The sequence below is a fragment of the Uloborus diversus genome, chromosome 7 (assembly GCF_026930045.1).
Source record: "Uloborus diversus isolate 005 chromosome 7, Udiv.v.3.1, whole genome shotgun sequence".
NCBI classification, from domain to species: Eukaryota; Metazoa; Arthropoda; class Arachnida; order Araneae; family Uloboridae; genus Uloborus; species Uloborus diversus.
This window is the reverse complement of record NC_072737.1, coordinates 129,743,159-129,766,993: the sequence shown is the minus strand read 5'-3', so window position 1 is coordinate 129,766,993 and position 23,835 is coordinate 129,743,159.

Below are 23,835 nucleotides of genomic sequence, written 5' to 3'. Positions count from 1 at the left end.
TCATATACCTTTTTGTTTGTTTGGCGAAACATTTATTATTGATAAAGAAAAAACATCCGCTGCACTCGCAAAAGGATTGGCTTCCGGTAGCGTGGTCGCTTGGCGCGTTAGGCCCTGAGCAGTTCAGTCTCGGATTATTGTTTTAAGGCAACCGTTAATGAAATTCATTGTTTTGGCGATTTGTTTTGAAATAAAAGAAACTTTTGATTTATTTTTATCCGAGTGAAAGGTACGACTTTTTTTTTTCTGACGATGATTTTTGAATGGTCCAAGGCATGTTTTTTTTTTTTTCGTTAGACGGATGGATTATGATAGCGTGGTTGCTGGGCAAGTTTGGCGATAAACAATAGAGTTATGGAATTATTTTTACGTTTGAAAGATATTATTTGATGTCTTTTTTTGTTTATTTGGCGAAATATTTTATATTGCAGTAAAAACCGCTTCACTCGCTAAATAGAGTTTTAAAGCAAATGTAAATCTATGTAAGAGTGAAGGCTTTCACGGCCGGTGTCAATATTATGAAAGGATTCCGGGCTGTTGTGCCGTGGTCTGAGTGTATATTCTCCACACTCTCCTCTCTCTGGATATATTCTCCTCTCTCTGGAGAATATACACTCAGACCACGGCACAACAGCCCGGAATCCTTTCATAATAAATGTAAATCTAATTTAATCATTTCACGAAAAGTTTTAAATCCCAAGAAAACTTAAATAGTTTTTTTTTTTTTTTTTGAAAAGGTGAGTTCGCATTTTATACAAAGAAAAATGATCATTTCACATTCAAGGGGGATGGGGCGTCAGTTTGTTTTTGTTCAACGAACCTCCATTACATTTTTAGCACGGGCATCGCTGTGCGGGTACTGCTAGTATTATATAAATTCGTGCTTTAGAAGTGATATTTTTACTTCAAAAGCTGTATTTTTGTACTGTTTCATTGAAAAAGAAATTTATATTTGAATTAACAGTAAATATCTAAGTGAAGTTAAAAACTCTATAATAAAAAAAATTGTTATTTTTAGCTAATACTGAAAATACCGGTATTACGAAATTGCAAAATAGCTCCAATTACCGGTATTCGGTATACTGGTATACCAGTATTGCAATCCCTAGGATTGTACAATGGAAGAAATGCAAAGTAGAACAAACATTCGCAATGGAAACTGTAAAATTCGATTTGCGATTTTCATTTTAATTTTTTTTCCGTCAGTAGCGGATTTTAAGGGGCACAAGTCCCTCTCCGAAAGGGATAAAATTGATTTAACTATTTCATTAAATATTCTTTAATTTATTTCTAAACAGCACAAATCACATTCTTTAAATCATTATTTAATATAACATACAGCATATTTAAATAAAATTAATTTTGTTTCTTTGTAGGAGTAAAAATATTGGACCCAAGAGGTCAGAGTAAAATAAAATAGTTAACTGGTTTAATTTATTGGCTTAAGATCTAAAGGTACATAAAATCCCAAATCGTCCGATAATTCTTCTCTGATTGTAATAAAATCGTTAATAGTAAGGGAGCCTAAACATATTTAAAAAGAACCTCGCGAAAACTTTGTTATTTGAAAAATTGTATGAAGAGGCGCTTTTTACTTTTGCTCTCCGGAGCCCCCTCCAAAAACTATTTACGTATATCCGCTCCGGCATACCGGGTAGTTTTATTTCTTCTGTATGGATTTACATTTGAAAATTAATATATTATGTAATTCTGATATTAATTATAAAAAGAGAATCTTTACTAATAATAAAGCTGAAAGTCTGTGTCTCTGGATTCCGTTACGCGCATAGCGCCTACGCCGTTCCCCGTTCGGCCGATGTTCGTAAAATTTGGCACAAAATTAGTTCGTAGCTTAAGGGGGAGCACCTCGAAGCAATTTTTCGAAAATTCGATATTGTTCTTTTTCTATTCCAATTTTAAGCCACCATTGGTTGATTTAATTCCTCTGCAGCAGTGCCGAGCGAATTATCATAACATGGACAAGTAAATAACCATGACATGAACGAACAAATTATCATGACGTGGACGAGCAGATCGACATAGCATATTGGTAAGAAATTCCTCATCCATTATTTGTAAATATACAGGCGAACCAAAAAACCTTTTAATATTCTACAACAGGCAAAGCCGTGCGGGTACCGCTAGTGTAGAATATAAATGAAAAAGAGTTCTTCCAATTTCCAAGAAAATAAATGTTTCTGTTTCGCGGATTTTGCAATTAAGGCCCTGTTAAAATGCTTCAGTTTGTCAGTTTAGTAACTCACCGTCGCATCTCGCATAAGAATGAAAGTCAGTCCCGGAGGATCATTCTTAGAAACTCTGTTTTTGTTAAGACTGCTGGTGCTGCTGAACTTATGAGGTCTCACCCAGAAACTGTCATTCCATCTAAATTTTTGATTTGCCCCCCCCCCCGGCTTGTATTTAATTTACCACTTTATTTCGTCATTACATTCCTCAACGAAATAGTTTCAATACATCTGACCCTTTATGCTATGATTTAAAAATAAAGGGCTACCAAATGATTCTAAAGCACCCGCAGAATTTTATATCAAACCAGTTCAAATAGCGTTCAGCACATTTTATAGATCCCGCATCTTCTGAACCATAAAAATAACGACACAGACCTAAAATAGATATTAATATTTCACTAAAAGAGAAATCGAAAGTAGGCAAACGAGTCGAACTTGACTTGGGCAGCTTCCAACGTAGTCGGCATTTTTTCGTAATTACTTTTATTTTATTGACCAGTTTCACCTCTGTTTAATTGGCACATGTCCGAAGATGTCCTTTAGTTGCAGGTGCATGATTTCATTGTGGGCAGTTTAAATAATGCATGAGACGTTAAGAATAAGCAACACTGGCTCGTCTAGGCGTTTCACATCACAAGATCAATTAATGATTAATGATTCTGTGGTAGTACAGTCGAACTTGCTTATAATGAGTGCGAATGGACAGCGATATTTTCTCGTTATAACCGAGTGCTCGTAGAAAACGTGGTGGTGAAAAAACCCTACTTTCAGTTTGAGTAAAAGCATACTTGCTTTGTTTACTTTTTATTTACTTATATCCAGGAGAGTGCATAGAAATTTTGGAGCTATTTCCCCTCCATATTCTTTACCCCTATATTTCACCCCTCATTTTAAAAATACTGGGCCTCCTTCAGGCTCGAGCCCGGACCAACAGGTGTCTCTTCTGCCCCCCCCCCCATGTGCACGCCCCTGCTTATATCACCAAGGAAGTTGGTAAATTTTGCCTTGAACTGTCTTAGTCTCTTGTGTTATTGTTTTTCTACATACACTCATGGTTCGGAGAAGTTGGTAAATTTGGCTTGGACTGCCGTAGTGTCTCTTGCGTCATTGTTTTTCTTTAAATATTCATGATCCGGAGGAGTAGGTAAATTTGGCTTGAACTGTCTCAGTCTCTCTTGTGTTGCTTTTTTTTCTAGAAATACTCATGGCTCGGAAAATATAGTCATTTGCACCCTCAGGCTTTTTAAATATTTTGAAGTTCTTCTGCATATCAAAATTCATTAACAATGTTGAAGTTGGTTCAACTTAAAAATCTTCACAATTGGTAGGCGCTTTCTTTCTCCCCTCCCCCCTGCTTTAGCTCGAAATATGTAGAGTTATAAAATCCGTAACGGGGGGGGGGGGGGGGGGGGGGGGTTGGCGTCAACAAATATTTTTCAAGTGCTTCTCTTCCTCAAATTAAATAAAAGGGCCGTCATCACTTGTACTCAGGAGTAATGAACCATCCCATCACTAACTTTTTGTTGACATCGAAACGTTAAAGAAATTTTTCCAAGAAATGATAAGCTGAGTTAAAAGTCAGTAGACATATTTGCATTTAATCCATTCATGTTCAAATTATTCAACTTTAGGTTAGTAGTATAAACAGACTAGAGACTACTAAGAGTTTCAATTTTTTTTTTTTTTTCAGTTTCAGAATTTTAAAATAGTTCAACTTCATACATAGGGGAGGGTGGCCCAAAGCGAGTAGTTGTTCCTATGCCTCCCCCCCCCTCATGGTGTATTAGCGACGATGCATACGTATGTCGTATTTACATGAACACTCCCCGAGTTTTAATCAGTCCCAGTGAAGCGGAATGGTGCGACCAAGCTTAAAATTTAAAAAAATGATACATTTCTAAAAAAATCAAGTTTTGTAACTTGTGATTAGTCGAAGACCAGCTTTTTTTTAATTTTATATTTATTTATTTATTTATTTATTTATTTATTTTTATTGTTAATAACATTACGTTATTTTGGCACCATCCACCTACAAACTATGATAGTCATTTCGTTTGTTTCTTCTTTAACTTTAAGTTTATAATTATTGAAATAAAAATCGTGCCTATGGGCAAAGCGGGTCGGGCAAAGCGGGTATAGGATTTGATCATACATTTATTTTTAATTTCTTGACTCGTGTGCTGACTTAAATTTTCTATTTTAATAGGATAAGTATAAATTAAAAAGTTAATTTTTAGATTGACAGTTAATTAGTCTATTAATTTAATCAGTTAGTTCTTTATGTTTTATAAACAAATGTGCTGACTTTAAAATGGGTAAGTACAACTGTTTTATATATTTTTTATAATGGCAAGTAGCTAGTCAACTATTTTAATCATTTATAACTTCATATTTGATTGGCAAATGTACCAAATCACAATTAATTAAGCTCACCCGCTTTGGGTTCGCTGGTAGGGCAAAGCGGGTTTTTCAAATGTTTGTAAAGTTTGATAATAAATAAATATTGGGTTTGAAATAATTCAAAAGTTCTCCTTTTATTTTGAAGTTCAAGTACCCTGCTAAGAAATAAAACCGAAATTGTTGCAATAAAAATCTAAAAACTGCAATTTTCAAGCGTTTTTCGAAAATCTCCCCGCTTTGGGCCATCCCCCGTATTTATTGCAAATCGGAGCAATTTTCTTAATTCCTCAACATTCGTACCCTGGTCCAATATTCTCTATGACAGCATTTGTTTTGGCTTCTAAACTAATTATGTATGTTACAATTATTTATCAACATCATCTTCATGGGGAACTCTTTTCACTTACCCCTTTCATTTAGATTAGTCTCTGGGGTAAAACGAAACACGCTGGGGTAAGTCAAAACATGATTCCATTCGCTGATTAACTGTCAAATTTGACTATGTCAGGTCAGTTTTTGTATGGGACTGTACGGGGGTTTAGGGGACCCCCAGAAGATACCTTCGGGGGGTCACCCAGACCTGGTTGCCTTTTAGTGCCTGGTGAGTTTTTTAGTGAAGTTGAAAATCGTCTAAATGTTCTCCGAACTACTAAGGGTGCACACGTAGAAGTGTATTAACGGTGCGAAAAATATATTTTGACGTAAAGATCAAAATAAGAATGAATTTCTTTAAACCCCTTTGTAGTGTTTTTTCCTTTTTTAATGCTCATCAAAATCACTGATCGAGTAACGCTCTGACGTCACCAGCAATGAAGTTATTTTTTAAATGAATTACTTTGCAATTGAGAACGTTTATTGAATTTTATCTATATTTTTACGAAAAAATAGCTGAGATTCTTGACATATTTTTTTCAACTGTAGCAAATTTTTTGGCCCTTGCCAGAAAGGAACAATAACCCAAAGTTATGCGACCCGAAATTTCAACGATCTATTTATTCCCCAACAGGTAGAGTTGCTTCACTCAAATGAAAAAGCAATTTTAATCCGTCATACCTTGATGGGTAACTTTCTAGTTAAAAATTAATAATGAATTTTCTTTATCAGTGAAAGACATTATAAACACCCTGTAATCTGTAATACAGTGACCGCCGCTTATATGAATCACGTTTGTTCTAAACAGTTTTGATTCCATAAAGTGGCTGATTCAATAAAGCGGCTAATTTAATTAGACTGGATTTTGTTCTGTTTTAGGCGATTTGATTCATTAAAGCGGACACTGAAACCCAGATTTTACGTTTCTCAAAGGTCTGGTTTAAAAAATGGACTGGTAAAATACGGGAAAACGTAACATAAGGGAAACACTATACCGATGCGATTTCTCCAGATTGTTTGCTGTTGTGATTCAATGTGTGGGGTCGGTCTAGAAATTCTTTTCCAGACCACACTCATCGTGAGAAAAACATGTTACGCGGGTGTTTTATATCTGTCACCAGTATGGGAGCTGGATAAGTATAAGACCACACGTAAATGCGGTTTTTGCTCCCCTTTTCTGAGAAATGTTTGAAATTAGATCTTCAGAATAGCTGAATTCTATCCGAAGCTGGACATTTGTTGTGCACATAAACTTTCTCCGTTTGGTGTGATATGATGTCTGTGACACTATAGGAAACATTTTTCAGCCATCTTGTCAACGCAGTTGAGACCCCAGACAGCAGAAGGAAAAAGATCTTAACGCATTTTGTCAACATCGTCTGAATGTTGTAAACAGGGGTGCATTCCCCGCCAAACGAATCCCCGTATATAAGAGAAAGTAAATAGGTCAAGGGGGGGACTCTTGTGATGCAAAGGGCAGAGTAGTCGTGGAGTGCGGCTCTCGCAGTTCAAAATATCTTTGTAACATTAAATAATCTGTAAATTGTAATATAGCTGTACATAATAATATGTTGATTAAACGTCTCTAAAAGACCATGCAATCTCTTGTCGTCTTTACACAAGAGGTGGAAACGGTACAGCTTAAAATGGTGTCAGAAGTGGGATGCGAAAGATAACCCTGAACTGACTCTTTGCTCATAAAGAAAACGAGGGGAGAAGAAAAGTCGATGCTTTCTCCCGCTCCTCGAAGAATTCCCGAACAGCTGTTTGAAGCGGAGTTTGTTTCCCTTCTTGCGAAAAGGGGGCTTTTCGTTTTCGTCTTCTTGTAACACGGAGAAAAAGGAGAAAGAAGAACGAAACCGGAACTTTCGCGTCTCTTAATGATTTGCTGTTCGTGTTGTGAGGATCGCCTTGATCTTCGAAGTGCAGCGTTGGAAACGGTCAACCTGACCGAAGGTTTATGAGATTTCCAGGATCTCGCTGTTTGCGCTGGAAGGGTCAAACTGACCATATGCTGAAGAGATCACCTTGATCTGTGCATTGTTGGAAACGGTCAAACTGACCGAAGGTTTCTGAGTTCTCCAGGATCTCGCTGTTTGCGCTGGAAGGGTCAAACTGACCATAAGCTGAAGAAATCACCTTGATCTGTGCAACGTTGGAAACGGTCAAACTGGCCGCAAGTTGCTGTAGCGGAATCCAGTCACGGAGGCTTGTGTTCGCGTTGAAGAGAGGGTCAACCGGACCTGTTTAAGAGCAGAACCGCCGTCAACGTGCTGCTTTTGTGATCACATTGATCAACCGATAAATGGTCAAACTGACCATACTGTGAAAAGGTCAAGCTGACCTTCAAAAGTGTGTGTGTGTTAGTGGGCAAATCTTGCCGAAGAAAATCTATTGTGCACTTGCCAATTGTGGATTACAAAAAGAAGAAAGGCGCTCAAGAAAATCTGGGGTATGTACCTTTGCTTTTTCTTGAGTTGTCATTGACTTGTTGCTATATTAAGTTTTAAGTTTTGGAATTAGCTTAATTCTAATTGGTTAAATGTATGACAGTGCAAATCTTGTACGGGAAAATTGTGTACATTTTAAGTCATTTAAAAGTTAACTGTGGGAACTCAAGTACGAGTACATTAACTTTCTTTTGCTTTCTAATTAGCTAATTAAGTAATTTCTTGTTGTAATTTTTGTATTCCTTGAAATGGCGTTCCTCGGAAAAGGAAAGAAGCAGGATTTGCTAATCCTGGCGGAGAATTTAGGGGTAACCGTTACTCCGGAGTGGAAACTTGTCGAACTTAAAAAGGCAATTACGAGTTCCGACGATTACGAAGAGGATTTTGTTAGGACCCTCTTCGAAAATATAATCTCCACTAGAAAATTAGAGGAAGAAATGGCTGAAAAAGCGAGGGTAGAAGAATTACAAAGGGCTGAAAAGGCGAGGGTAGAAGAATTACAAAGGGCTGAAAAGGCGAGGGTAGAAGAATTACAAAGGGCTGAACAGGATAGACAAAGGGAACATGCATTAAAAGAAAAAGAAATTCAAATGAAGCACGAGCTAGAAATGCTAAAATTAAAATGTGAAAACCCTTCTATTTTTGAAAATAATAATGTAGGACCGCCATCTATCGTGTCGCGCTTAAACATTAAGAAACTAATTCCTGAATTTGATGCGAAACAATCGGACATCAGCCTATATCTGGTGATCTTCGAGCGACAAGCAAAGAGAGCTGAAATTCCCGAGGAAAATTGGGTCGCTCATTTGCTTAGCTTGTTGCCACTGGATATAGTGCAGCTGATCGCGAGGGAACCCGAAGAAGTAGCATCGGATTACCATCATGTAAAACAAGTGTTGCTAAAAAGATATAAATTAAGTTCAGAAGTTTTTCGACAAAAATTCACTCAACATCAGAAGAAACCCGAGAATTCCTGGAAAGATTTCACTTTTGAAATCACTAATTATTTAAATGAATGGTTAGCGGGGCTGGAAATAGAAACTTTTGACCAATTGAAAGAGCTCATGGTAGTGGATCAATTAAAAAAACTTGCCGGTCCCGAAATGAAAAGTCATTTTCTAGACGACTGGACTAGTTACAAATCAGCTGCCAAACTTTCAGAACAATTTGATAATTACGACGAAGCCCGAAAACATAATTCAAAATCTGAGGAAAATTCTAATAGACATTTTAAATTTTCTGCAGAGGGTACTGGATTTAAAGAGACAGGAAGTAAGACGAGAGAAGGAAATCAGACATCTAAGTCGGCAAATTCTTCTAACGTGCGAATTCGGAAGGATTTCGAAAAACGCGCGGCTCCGCGGTGTTACTACTGCCATGAGGTAGGTCACATTAAGCCTGCCTGTCCAAAACTGGGAAAGGGAGCCGGAGTGGAGTCTGTCAATTGTATCTATTCTGAAATAGAAACTATAAATTTTATAGAGACGACAGAACTCACAGAGGGCTTGATTTCGTACACCGAGGGTACCGTGGATGGGAATCCGATATATTTATATCGGGATACCGGATCGACCATTGATTTAGTCAACGCTAAATATGTAAAACAATCGAGTTGGTGCGATCAAAAGGTAAGGATAAGGCAACCATTAAGTCTGAATTTAGTAACATTACCCTTAGCTCAAATCGAAATTTCAGGGCCTTTCGGTACAGTGAAAACAAAAGCCGCAGTTTGCGGAGATGTGTTTGATCGAAATCGGTACCTGTTGGGAAATCGGACGGCCGCGTTGATCAAAGAAAGGACCGGCTATGAATTTTCCCTGGTAAATTCGATGAGCGGGAGCCCCCCGGGTTCTGATATAAATTTCTCACTCACCAAATGTGGGAATGGGACAGCAGTTGATATAAATTCAGATCTGAAGGATGTCCTTGATGACAAGAAAAAAACTTGTCTTTATGTTGAGGAGCAGGTTTTGGTTTCCGGAACAGAGGAAAACTCCTCGCAAGTGGTCCTTTTTGATAATAATAGAAATGAGTTGAGCACAGCTCGCAACAGGGGTTCAAATCGTGATCTGAAAATTAGAAAGAGGGACGGCTCCGAAGCCGAAACTACGAATCAAACAGATTCATTCGATAACGTAATGCCGTGCAATCCTCAGGAAAACATTCCATTAAAATGTACACATTTTATTGAATTAGGAAAGGAAATTGTGCCGGTTCTCGTTACAGAATTAGTAAATGATTTAATTAAGAGTTTTGGAAATTCGGTAGTACTTTGTTCGGATAATACAGAGGCATCTTCGAGCATAGGGAAGTTTCTTTATAGGATCCCGAAAGCAAAACTAACTGCTATCAGCACGTCCAAGTGTAGAGTTTCTCCGGGGCGAGAAAGAGGGAACGCAGTAGCTCTGCAAGTAAAAGATCATCGCTTCTTCGTTTTTCGGAATCCCCTTACGCGGGTTCAACTTCGGATACTTCTCAAGTTACTGTGTTTTGCGCATTATACGAAGTGTCGCGAGCGGGAAGAATTCCTTTTGGAACGAAAGAAACGAGTGACCTAGTTTGTTTTGTTAACTTGGGGGAAAGACTAGCATATGTCAGGATGCCGGTAAAATATGCTGAATATTTATGTTAAATGTTGTTAATCTTAACTATAACAAATTGTATAATTTTAAATTGCATTGTATAGTTTGGTTAATTGTTGTGTACTCGTACTGCGTTCTAATGAATAGCACGTTAACAATGTTCATGAATAATTAAAGTAGTTGGATGTGCTTACTTTTAATTAGGTTATTTTTGAATGCGTTATTCTTATGATTAATTTTGTTGTTGTTTTCTTTTGTAATTCATATATGATTTTTCTATTTTAATTATATGACCCTTACAAGTTTCGCACTGTGTTTACATTGTAGAAGTAAATTTGTAAAGTAGTTTATTTGTTTTAAAATGGAAATTCAGTTATTGAGTCAATTACAACTCCAGGATTAGCATAGTACTGCCTATAGAAGTGCTATTTTTGTAATCAAGTGTACTTAACCAGAAAAATGAAACTTTTCTCTTAATCGAAAAGTTCTTCTAAGGGGGAAGGAGCTATACCGATGCGATTTCTCCAGATTGTTTGCTGTTGTGATTCAATGTGTGGGGTCGGTCTAGAAATTCTTTTCCAGACCACACTCATCGTGAGAAAAACATGTTACGCGGGTGTTTTATATCTGTCACCAGTATGGGAGCTGGATAAGTATAAGACCACACGTAAATGCGGTTTTTGCTCCCCTTTTCTGAGAAATGTTTGAAATTAGATCTTCAGAATAGCTGAATTCTATCCGAAGCTGGACATTTGTTGTGCACATAAACTTTCTCCGTTTGGTGTGATATGATGTCTGTGACACTATAGGAAACATTTTTCAGCCATCTTGTCAACGCAGTTGAGACCCCAGACAGCAGAAGGAAAAAGATCTTAACGCATTTTGTCAACATCGTCTGAATGTTGTAAACAGGGGTGCATTCCCCGCCAAACGAATCCCCGTATATAAGAGAAAGTAAATAGGTCAAGGGGGGGACTCTTGTGATGCAAAGGGCAGAGTAGTCGTGGAGTGCGGCTCTCGCAGTTCAAAATATCTTTGTAACATTAAATAATCTGTAAATTGTAATATAGCTGTACATAATAATATGTTGATTAAACGTCTCTAAAAGACCATGCAATCTCTTGTCGTCTTTACACAAGAGGTGGAAACGGTACAACACTTAGCAACAAAATGGATGATGGGACTCGATGAAAAGACTTTAAATGCGGGGAAAGCGCAGATTCGGGAAACCTAAAACCGGGGTTTCACTGTATGTAATATGTGAGAGCCTGCTTTCATATATTTTGTTTAATGCATAATTATATCTCTGTATGCGTCTGAAGTGTTTTTTTTTTAATTACGTAATCCTGGATTCAAGAAGAATCGTTAAAAACGATAAATGGCACTGATTTCCAAGAGTAAAAATCAACATATCTCTAAATAACAGCAAATTTTAGGTGCTGAACCATGCGTCAGAGTGCTTGTGATCTTTTATAAGAACTTTAAATTCAATGCTTAACCTTCATTAAGTCGAATCAGTCTCCAGATCCATTTTTGGAGGGTTTGAAAAGGGCTGTTGCCCTCCGCCTTCCGACTTTCAGACATTAATATACCTAAATATATAAATATATGGTCGTGTTTTTGTGTTTTTTCGATAGAATATGCTTTGAGTGTATACCTTTTGAGTTCTCCCTACCTCCCTTGAAAATTTTTTAAATGGCAGGCCTGACTGAACCAATAATTATCTTCCATTGCATTTCAGTGAAAACCTTTAAAATTTTATCAACTCAACCTCATTCAAAAAATATGAATAGCTAAATTGAAGAAACGGAACAATTTCAAAGTTCATATACATCTTGAAGATTTCATTAGGAAGCGTCAACAAATAATGTAACGTTTTCAGAGGTTTTTGTTGAAATTGTGAGTTTGTGACGAAGAGGAGGAAGGGGGTATCAAGATGTGTGACATCAAACTTATTTTTATACAATATGCTTTCGAAAAACAGCATGACATGTGAAGACGGAGAGCGGAGCGGTGAGGTGAAGTGTACCGTAATTTGTAGCAGGGGGGGGGGGGGGGATTTGTAGAAAAAAAAGTAGGACATCATTTATGGACCGCCCTTTACGTGTTATTAAGGAATCGCAACATATTAACATGTTAAAAAAAAATTAACTGATAAATTCTAGTTACTCAGCCAGTTGCCGCCATTTTTATGCAAGAGAGGAGTTGTTTTGTGAATGAATGAAAAATGAAATATTTAGAAGAAAGACAATTCTCCTCTGATAAAAGCGACGAATTCTTGGAAATAATTCAAGACATCATTCTTTAAAAGTAACTAAAATAAAAAGATTCACTCACGGTGGAATCAGACTTTAAAATGACCTCCAAACAGAACAAAATTAAAACAAAAATTTCAAAAAATAATTTATATCCACGGCACAACCTAATCCTGAATAGTAAGGACATAGAAATAGGTTCTCTTCGTAAGAGAACCACTCTAAAGGACAGACCAGCCTGTCCGACATTTTGGTGCCCAGAATGCTATGGATCCAGACTAGTTTCAAGTACAGTAAGTAGAACGTCCAAAATCTGAAAAGTCAAAAATCCGAAATGTCAAAATCCGAACCGTCAATATTAAAAAGCTTAAAATTTCCGAAACGTAAAAATTCCGAAAAAAGAAATATTTCTCTAATGAAATACTTTTTATTTGATTATTAAAACATTTTTCATCAAATAAATGTGAATAATTAATGAAACAATTAACGAGTGAATAGAGTGAATAAAAAAAATTATTAATATATCAAGCTACAATTAATAAATAAACACTTGAAAGTAAGTCGGATGGCGAATAATTCACTTTGCCCCACATTTCTCTTCTGGTGGTATGATTTTATACAGAAACAGAGGTGCCCATTCCACCCCAGTTCCATGGCGCAATCCCCCCCCCTATTTATTCACAACCCTATTTCCCTTTGTTATTTTTAGCTCTCTTTTTTTTTTATATTTATTTTTTAAAAATATTTCTTTATTTACTAATTTATTTATTTTTTTTACTATTATTATCATTATTTTATTCGAAAAGTTCTGTGCAACGCCAATGACACACACACACAAACTAAAGAAATAAATGAAATAAAATATAAACAGAATAAAATAAAATAAATAAATAAATAAATAAATTTTAATAAATAAATAAATAAAAATTTTAAAAATCTCCAAAAAAATTGCGCCATAACCCCCCCCCCCCCTTCCCGTGGGCACCCCTGAACAAAAATGTCGGATGAGTCTACTCCTCTACTATAAGGTTTTCTTTACCACATAATATCCACGTCATGGGCTGACGTCACGTTTACATCAATGTCCGTGAATCCCAAAAATCGTGAGCAGACACACGCACGCGCCGATCACGATTTCGTTCGAAGCGGCGCACGTCTGTATCATCTCATTGCTTATTGAACAAAAAGATTTTTTCCCCATCTTCCTGTCACTAATTTTTTTTTAACTTCCGCGACGGCTCTTCTGTTTGCTCAGCGGTTCTCTTTTGTCGTCGGCTTTACATAAAGGACGCGTGACATCACCCCTCAAAGTGGACAGGGTGAGGATATTTGACAATAACCATTGTCTCCAGTGGCGGACAGTATATTCGTGATGGTCAGAAAAAAATAATAAACATATAAATTCGATTCTGTGGTATATACACACGTTTATACCAAGAATGATTTTTTTTTTTTTCATTCTGTTCCTATTTTCTAAAGCAATTGTGAGAATTCAGAGGACAACGAACCAGCGCATATTTTAAGGGATTTTTATTGGACGAAATTAACTTCCCCTTAATCTCTATAACCTCCCCCCCCCCCCCATCTTTCGGGAATCTTTTCGTTTTTATGTAAATTGGTACATATTAGACGAGAAAGCAGACTTCTTAGGTATGCAAAATATTTTGAAGACTATAGGTTCTCCTACGAATCTTTCGCCAGAAATAAAACCCTGGGTTTTCACATGTAAGGACTAGTGATGCGACATCGATGACAAAACATCGGTTTTAGATATTGAAACATCCATTGTATTGGTACCAGTGGTGTACCTGGGGTTGGCAGGAGTGACACTCGCCAGGGACGCAACAGCAGGAGAGGCAGCAATTTGCCAAGATTACTCCAAAACATGTTTATGATTTATTAAGTCAAATATTCCATGATTTTTCGGCAGAAAAATTATCAAGAAAGAGAGAAAAAGAGCAATCCCTGGGTCAGCTTAATACTTCTACACAACAGTGGGGATATGGGAGGGGTGAGGAACGGCTTCCCACCAGTGGCGAAGCCAGAAAATTTTTCTATGAGGGGTTTTTAAAATCAAAAATTGTTGCTTTCTTTCCCATTCATTTACAATGCGTAATTATTCAACATCAAAGAGTTTCTACAGATTTGTAATTATTCATTCAAAGTACTTGCTTAAAAACAATTAATAATTCGTATTGATATCACTATGAAACAAAGCAAGTGAGAAAAAGCACAAAATATTTATCATTAGTTTTACTTTGATCTTATCTTAATTTTTTGTGTTCTTTTCGCGAGATCATTTAAACCTCTTTCTCAAATACATTCATGTCTTTATGAATGTCAAGTGCTAGCTAATAACGGTTAAGAGCCTCGGAAAATCCGGTGCAGTAGGCTTCCTCTCTCTAATAGATGTCCCTAAAAAGGATTTGTGCAGTGATGGAAGTGCTGAGGGACCTTGATACTCTGTAGAGCTTTATCGACACCATTTTAGCTATCTTATACCAGTGGGGACGTGGGGTGCTCATCATGAAATATAACTTTTATATTTAAGGATTGAAAAGTAATTTCTAACTTTTTCCTGATCATTAAAAGCAACAAGATATTTTGTTGAAACCTATTCCGCTTGGAAAAGTACAATTATACTCTGCTTTTTTCCCTTGATTTTAACGGAGGGAATGAATGTGCTTGTGTTCTGGGAGGGGTTTTAACCCCAAAACCCCTCCCGTGGCTGCGCCACTGCTTCCCACCCCGGATGGACCCCCTTTCTTTTCTTTTTTTTTTTTTTTTTTTTGAGAAGGGGGCGGCATATTAGCCCTCGGTTTGAAAAGATGATTTGAAACATTTTTCAAATTAAATAAATATATACAGTACATTATCTATTACAACTTAAATGGGGAAAAAAACTACCCCCACAAACATTACCAGACATCGTCAAAAACTACATTTTTAAAACGACAAATTCTAAACTTTTCTGAGGGATCATCTTTCCTCCCTCTTCCGCAAAGAACATTTAAAACTGTCTCAAGTTTTGAATTCAATTTCAAAAATTCTCAAAACGAGAGTCCCCGTTGAAAACTCTTCTCCCAATAACATCATCGAAAATCGGCGAAAATTACATTTCTGGTGTTTTAATATCTCCAGAGAGGGCCTCGAATCTCTCCAGCCCCTAACACCAAACAGCATTTTTAGAGCTATAATTTCAAAAGCTTTCTGGGGAAGAATCCCCGCATCCCCCCTCTTCCTAAAATGGTCGAAGATAATCGACAATTCCGTTTTTAGTTTCAATTCCGGAAAATTTCCAGAGAAAGTGCCTTAAACCTCTCCTCTCCCGACACCTAACACTACTCAAGATCATCCAAAACTGGGTTTTCAACACTGATATTTCGCAAATTTTCCGGGGGACCTCCAATTTTTGGGCGAATATTTAACTAAAGATTAAGTTCAGATTATCAATACATGTATAGATCAAGGAATAACTCCATTCTCCCTCATAATCCAGAAGCTGAATCCACTCTCTATCTCAGTCTCAATCTAAAATTTGCATGGGAGCTCAGCTCCTGCACTTCTTTTCATTTTTTTAAAACTTATTTTATTTAATTTTTTTTTTCTCATTTTGGATGGGATCTAGAATATTTACACGTTAAAATAAGTTCTGGAGGCCATAGAGTTCCTGCACTTTCTTCATAAATTAAACCCCGGTCAAGTCAAATGTTTTATAATCTAAGTATGATTTTTTTTGAAAATTCAGATTCTTTTACAGGCGAACCCCTGTCGGCAATTTCCTTTTAATTCTCACCATGGACAATGCTGCAGCAGGAATAACTTTTTTGATCAATTTAATTAATTAAACAAGCGATTTCTTTTTCCTAATTATTTTTTTTTTTTTTTTTTTTTTTTTTTTTTTTGGACCTGATTTAAAATTTCACTAAGTTCGCCGAAGACGACTTCTTTCACAGTTTTAGTATTAGATTTCTTATCATTTCTGTTCCTCAGAGCCAGACTGATGTAATCCCAAAATCGCGATTTTCCATTTATTAGTGCATTGTATGTAGAAGCTTATTTCGTATCGAGCCACGTGAACAGAATTCTTTTCAAGAAATCCTTTTTAATTTTTTACCAGGATTAGAGCGCGCGTCCCATCCCATCCTTTGCATGTACCAGCAAAAAGTTCTTCATCTCTCCTGTAAAATTACCTGCATTTTCAGAGCTACTGTGATTCTCAAACAGCTAATATAGTCCTTTCAGTGGCACAGTGGGGGGGGGGGGGGCAAAACCTCCCCTTAAAGATTTTGGTCTTTACAATGTTGCCAATCAGTTGTGTACAAAGACCTCCTGCATGATTTATAAGTGCGCCCCTCCCCTCATTTGATTTGATTTTAAATATTAACATAGTTTTATTTTTTCAGAGCGTACGCCTTCGTACCTCTTGTGCCCCCCTCCCCCGCACCACGCGGTGTTATGTAAGTCACTGTTCCCAATCCTAATACAGTAATTCATACACATCTAAGGACAGTTTTGATCAAAGAAACCCTCCAGAGGGTAATTCAGGATACGCTAATGACTACAGTAAAAACGATCCACTAGTCTCTTAAAGTAATAAATCCCTATCTACCAATCACAAAGCGAACACTAGCTAACTAATCAAATCACAAAGAGAACATATATTTAAGGAACGTCGAGTCCCGACATCATGTCTTGCTCCTAATGCAAAGATAAGGCACTTTTTCCCTAAATGACATTTCACCTTTCTCAACCGGCACTAACAGGAAAACAGCTTTACAGATATTTAGCTTCGAATCATTCAATAAATTGAAGAAATTATGGGAAAGGGCCCGAAATTTCGTCTTATCTCGTTCACTATTTACAATTAGGGCACACTGTCAATCATATTTCTGTCATTTGGAGTGATTAGAAATAGGGGAATGTTGGGCAAAGTGATAACGTATTTTTTTCAGAATGAAAATTACAATATATAGAGAAAGAACAATTGTTTTAGAATAAAACTTGCATGTTATTGAATAGTTCGAGTTAAGTTAATAGCTTAGTTATAAGGTGCGCGGAACAGAATCGATTCTAGAGCTACGCTGCTAAAAAAAAAATAATAACATTAATAATACACTATTAATTAAGTAACGTACCAACGCAGGTGTGTTTTCTGATGCGATATTTCATTTGAAGGAATGTAATTTACGTATCGAAAACGTCATTTAATTTTTCTTCCGCTAGCGAAGCCAAAGGAAGTACAGCGCCTAAGGCGCTGTATTTTAGTACTTCGGAAGAAGAGTTGCACATCAACCCACTGGAGGCAGATTGTGCGAGCCGGAGCAGCGCGAGGCGAGACCGTGGCCCGCGCCGCAATCAGCTAGTCTTAGCTGGTTAATAGTTTAAAGAGCTTGTATAAATAATATTTAAAATGTTAATAACAAGAACTTTATCTTTTTTATTTTAACAAAAATAATTTTTGACTTACAACAAAATATTACAGAATGATATTAATTTTTGAAAATTGCTTGCATTATCCTATTCTTTGGTTTTCAGAGATAATTTTTTCTTGACTGGAATAGACTACATGTGTTGCTACATAGTTAAAAGTTATTACTAGATAGGTGACTCTAAAGCAGAGTAATATTTCACCATTTCACTTTGCCCCACATTCCCCTACATAATGTCAGAAATATCAGCTTTGCAAAGAGTGTTCAGAAAGTTAAGTTTTTTCTTTCTCTAACTTTCACCCACGAATCCAGCGAAATTTTGATTGCATCAAGAGATTACATTCTAATAATACAGTAGTTTATTCAGGGGTACGCACAGAAATTTTGAGGCTCGTCACAAATGATTTTCACTGGTCAACCTCCATATTGCTTACCACTACGTCCCTACATATATTCCCCCCCCCCTCAATTTAAAAATATCTGGCATCCTTCAGGCTCGGGCCCCGGTCAACAGGTGTCCCTTCTCCCCCCTCCCCTCCCCCTCGTGTAATGTAAGCACTGTTTTGATTTTAAAAAAACCTCCGGGGGGGGGGGGGTTAGTTACGCGAGTAAACCCTTTAGTGGGTGACTAGCCAACTGCCGGTGAGCGATTAAAAATAATGTGAGACTACACGATGAGACTCAAGAAAAAATAATTCATCATTATAAACAACTAAACAATAAAACAATATTTTTAAACAAAATTAAGACACATTGTTTGCTCTCGCAGAAAGAAAAAAAGAGAAAAATACCCATAAAACCTCTCTCCCCCCCCCCTTCCCACAAAAAATCAATTTAACATTTTTATTTTGACAACTTTCTTAAAACTTTTGAAAATAAAAATCCATTTTTAGACCATTCTATTATTTGTGGGAAATCTAAAGAAATAAATACATTGAACAAAAAGTTCTAGGAGAGATCATTACATATACGTAGGCTGTTTATATCTTAAATTTCATTAAAAAAAATCATTACAAAACGTCGATTTTTCACACTTGCGGCCTCTTTTAAGACACTTTAGGAACCCATAAAAGTCTTGGATTTATTGCTATAAAATTTGCTTAAATATTTCTTTTTTTGCAAGCCCTATTTTATTCCTATTTAAACAAAAAAAAAAAAAAAAAAAGAAGAAGAAGAAGAAGAAATCATAATTATATTATCTTAGCACCTCATTGTGAACGAAGTACGAGACTTTGAACACACTTTCAGAAATACTCGCTTTGTATCGTACAACATGCCTGAGCACGAAACAGTAGAGACGCAGGTACAGAACATAATCCCCATACAAACGCACAATAGCACGTGTGCAGGGCGCATGGCCGGACAAGTGGACCAGTGCTCAAACGACTGATCCCTGGGGAAAAGGGGGCGGGGAGAGAAAGATATAAAAAAAAGAGTGAAAAGAAATTCCACCACTCCCGGAACGATCGCCACCCCATCCGGGATGGGGGACGCAAAGAACCCCTGAGTAGTCACGGAAGAACAGCGAAGAATGCGAAAGGAAGTAGCAGACCGTTTTTCCCACAGGTTTCCCAGGAGAGTGTGTCACTCTGCCTCCCAACTTTTTTTTTTCTGCCCTCCTCCCTCCCCCCCCCATTGGAAGAGAGGGAGGGGGGAATGGAAGAGCGATGCAAAGGCACGCGCGTGGCGGCGCGTCGCCAATTAATGCTACATCCGCTCACCTTTCCCACGGCTCGGGCTGAGCGCGCAAGCCCATTCATCGCTCTTTCTCTTTCTTTTCGTGCTCCCCCCCCCCCAGCCCTACGCCGTCGCTTTTGGCGGGGTCTTTATCCCGCCCCGCTTTAACCTGGTTGTGCTAGCTTGCGGGATAGATGATGGTCGGGGAGTGAAGTTATTAGGAATGGAGTGCTCCCCCCCCCCTTCTGTCGGGGATTTGGGATGCAAAGATACTTTCAAGGTTTTTAACACGTCCTCATTATCTAACTGCTGGAGGACAGCACACGCTACATTAGGGGATAACTATGGACTGTATTTTATTAGTGGATTTTTAAATAGATTCCTCCACAAAGTAAATGGCGTTTGTTGACGTAGGTCGTTAGGAATGGGGTGTTCCCTCCCCCATCCGCCCCCGTGAATGATTTAGGATGCAAAAATACTTTCAAGGTTTTTAAAACGTTCTCATTACTTAACTGCTGGAGGACAGCACACGCTACATTAGGGGATAACTATGGACTGTATTTTAGTGGATTTTTATATAGATTCCTCCATAAAGTAAATAGCGTTTGTTGAGGTAGGTCGTTGGGAATGGGATGTCCAAACCCCCTCCGCCCCCGTGAAGTATTTGGGATGCAAAAATATTTTCGAGGTTGTTTAACGCGTCCTCATTAAATAATTGCTGGACACGCTACATTAGGGATAACTATGAACTGTTGGTGTTTTAGGGAATTTTTTAAAAAGACTTTTTGACAAAGAAAAAAAGCGTCTAATAAGAAAGAAACTGCAGTCTCTGGATGTGATAACTGGGCTGTCTGGTTTTCTGCAGGTAAAACGTAGATTATTTGCCTACTTGTGCACGAATGTTTGATTTCTCCAGCTTTGTAAGGAAAGAAGGAGTAGGGGAATGTGGGGCAAAGTGAGTTCTGAAAATTATGGTACATAAAGAGAGATTAATATATTTTGTAATAAAAATTGCATTGAAACATTATGTTTTATTTTTGACTAAATTTGTACCTCCAAAAAAAGGTGGAAATTTTTCACTTCTTTTTTACATGGGGTAAAGTGAAAAATAAATCTAGTGAGAACTTTCTATTCGATTAGCACAGATATTTTTGATTAATTAAATGAGTAAATAAAAAAATGAATAAATGAAAATAAAATGAAACAATAAACGAATAAATAAGCTAATATATAAAAAAAATGAATCAACTAATAAATGAGTGAATTCGAAAATGAGAGAATGAATGTATAAATAAGGGAATTATTAAATGAAGGAATGTAAAACAAAATAATTAATTAATGAAATCCTAAGTAATTTGGTAAAGGATTGAATAAGTAAAAGAAATGAACTATTTCACTTTGCCCATCCACTTTATCCCGAATACACTTGACTAATTTTGAAAAAACATTTAAAATGCAAACAAGCTCAATAAAATAACTAAATAAAGCTTAACTAAATAACTACTGCACCTAATACTAGTGGATTTCAATTAATATTTTAAAATGTTAATAACGAGAACTTTATTATTTTATAATAACTAAAATATTTTTTGACTTACAACAAAATATTGCAGCATGAGTAACAATTTTTGAAAATTGCCTGCATGATTACGTTGTTTTATTTTCAAATGTAATTTTTCTAAATAGGAATAGACTACATATGGGGAGGGGGCTTCTCCCTCTTGAAATTAAAACTTGCTATTAGTTAGTACTTTTTTCTTTGCAAAAATGTAAAAACATTTCTTCTCCAACAATTAATGAATAAGTTAATAAAAATGTTAAATTTTACTAACTCTAATCGGTATTGAAATCGGTTTCTATGGGGAAAATATCTGAGCCCCCCCCCCCTTAAAATTTTGCATATGGGAGCCCTTGGTGTTACTACATCGTTGAAATAATACTAGATAGGTAGCACTAAAAGCCGAGTAAATATTTCAACTTTTCACTTTGCCCCAACATTCCACTTAATGTGTTGTAAATGCATCGTATATTTCTTAAGAAACTTATGAAACATTTTTCTGTAACTGTGAAAAACAATTAAAGTCTAGTTAAAAAATATAAAACATACTAGAAGATATTGTTAGGCGAATATTGGTTATTAATTATTGATATGCTTTAAAATCGTGAAAATACTCTTCGACATATTTTTTGGGAATTAACCCCTTGAGGACCAGCGCATGGAAAACGAAGCGCAACTACGGGACCGAACGCTCCGAAATGGAACGCCGCCATCGGCCCGAGCATTTACAGCAGTTAAGCCTAACTGAACAAAAATATTCATATAAAATCAGCATTTCAAAATAATGACTTGAAATTTTAAATTTGCTTAAACAATGTACTACTGATTACTAATTACTAATATAAAGACTATTACATTATTAGAAGGGAGTGAAATAAGTAGAATACTAAAACTTTAACTATGTGCACAAAGTTAAATAATATGTGCACAAAAACAAAGTTAGAGTTAGACATCGTGAGTGTGCAATCAAAGAAAATGAAATGTAGCAAAAAAATATGTTCCTTATGTAATTTTAATTAAAACAACTTAGGTCAACGAATTTAAACTAGTTAAATTCCCACGCAACAAGTCTCAAAATTGCTTCATAATTCTCTCGAAAACATTCCCTTTCATTCACTTCGCTAACCATTTTTATTGCAATGTTCCAGTCTCCAAATAAAAAAGAATAAATAAAGAAGAACAATATCAGAAAGGATTCAAAAATAATCATAAACTGCAGTGCCGCTTGAAATCCTTCCTGTACTCTCATCGAACGGGGAATCCCAAAAGTCGAACACATACGCAAAAATATTTTAACCTTCCTCCCCTCCCCCATAATTTATTCAGCTAGATGTATATCTCTTTCAATTACTCGTAACAAAAAAAGAGAAGCAAAGATATAAACAAGAGCAATTGAGACCTCATAAATCGTATGCGCAGAGCAGTGATTCACTGTTGTTTACATAAAAAAAAAATCTATCCCATTGAGAGGTCCAAATAAGAAACTAAAGCGTGTACATGAAGGTCAAATACCATGTGACTCGAATATCATCAAAGTTATAGCCATTTAGCGCCATCTATTATCGTTTAAATATTCAATTCAATCGTTCCATTTCGAGAAAGCGTATATGTGACGCTGGGACGTCAGCGTCGATCAGAGCGCGTAGCGGATACGTGCCGCTGGGCTGATAAGAGAGGAATTGTTGTGTAGCGTCCGCGTGACGCTGGGTGCGAACGGGTTAAAATTCATTCTGGAGGAGTGAAATGTACGAAACCAGTGAAATTCACAACAGTGATCAACGCCATAAGAGAACTAACGTTCAAAGGATGAAATGGAAGATGGCAGCTTAAGCAGAGATGTAAATCACTTCGATTTTTACCATTTGGAATGTTTGACATTTTGTACTGAAAATAATAACAAAACATTCAAATGTAATATTTTTTAAAATCTAATTAATTGCTTTTTTAATGAAATTTTCTGCGTTGCTAAATTTTTATTTTAATACAAAACTTAAAAATACGCTTAACTAAATATTCAAGTCATATTTCTAATTTTCAACTGGTGAAATACGCTTGTAAGAACGTGGAAAAGAAAGAGAAGAAAAGCAAGTTCCTACCAAAAGCCGTATCAATTGAACCCAAACTTTAATTTACCAACAAAGATAAACATAGGGAATTTTAAAATTCCCTCGGCTGCTGATGATATAAATCTGACCAAAAGATATCCACCCTCTTTTCAAAATCTCCGGAATGAAAATAAGAAAACACCACCCCTCTCACTGCCAAACGGGGGTCAAAAACTTTTCCTCCACCTTTCACTTGGCTTCATTTCCATGCTCGGTTCTTCTTTTCTTCCCCTTCCTTTTTCCCCTCGTAGAGACCGATTTTTTGCCCGTTTCCCACGACATCGGCAACTTCTCTTTTCATACCCCCAGCCCCCCCTTCGAATATAATGGTTCGGATTCCATTAACGTAGAGTTTTTCCTCCCTAATACCTCCTTGCTCACCAACCCGTATTCTTTTTTTTTCCTTCTTTTTCTCTTTGATATGTCCCTCCTCTTTTCTGGTTGCTAAAGTACTGACTTTCTTTCTCAGGGAAAAATTTTCCCTACCAATTAAAGAAGTTTTAAAATTTAAGAATAAACTGTTGTGGATTGTGGCGAGAAATTTTCGTGGAGGGGATTTTCATTTATTTTTACACCCACACAGATAGATATAAATAGATGGATATATCGATGTGAAATAAAGAAATAGATAGCTCTTTTTTTCGTTCTGATTAAAAGATAGATTTAATAGGTGTGCCCACATAGGGGGAGGGAGTCATGCCGAAGACTACAAAATTGAAATTTTTAGGGGGCGTAATACTGGACAGGGGTGCCCA